A 432-nucleotide genomic window follows, 5' to 3' on the forward strand; every position below is an offset into this window, starting at 1 on the left:
GGTCGACGCGCTGTCCTGGTCTATGTGATCATAAACATTGGAATTTAAACATAGCAGTCGTTTTCGTTTCGCTTCAGTAATCTTGGACTTGTTCAATTCGACCAAGCCAGCCATTACACTAGACAAGGTCATTTTTTAGATTAACAATCGTGATTTTAGAATAATAGCTCTCCAATGCATTGGAGCGTAGTTGTTGTTGCATGGAGACACACAACATTGATTTTGATACCACAAGAGGCAGCCCACAGATGCCCATTTGATGCCCAGTCTTCCTCAAAATGACACAGCGGTAGATGGGCCATTTGTCGATCTCGCCTCCCGCAATTTTAGTAGCCGAAACGACCCTGTGCGAATAGAATCATTTCTTATTCGCACACCCGGTATGAATAAAATGATATATTATTCGCACATCCGGTGGGAATAAAAAATATA

This window comes from Aplysia californica, unplaced genomic scaffold (assembly GCF_000002075.1).
Source record: "Aplysia californica isolate F4 #8 unplaced genomic scaffold, AplCal3.0 scaffold01180, whole genome shotgun sequence".
NCBI classification, from domain to species: Eukaryota; Metazoa; Mollusca; class Gastropoda; order Aplysiida; family Aplysiidae; genus Aplysia; species Aplysia californica.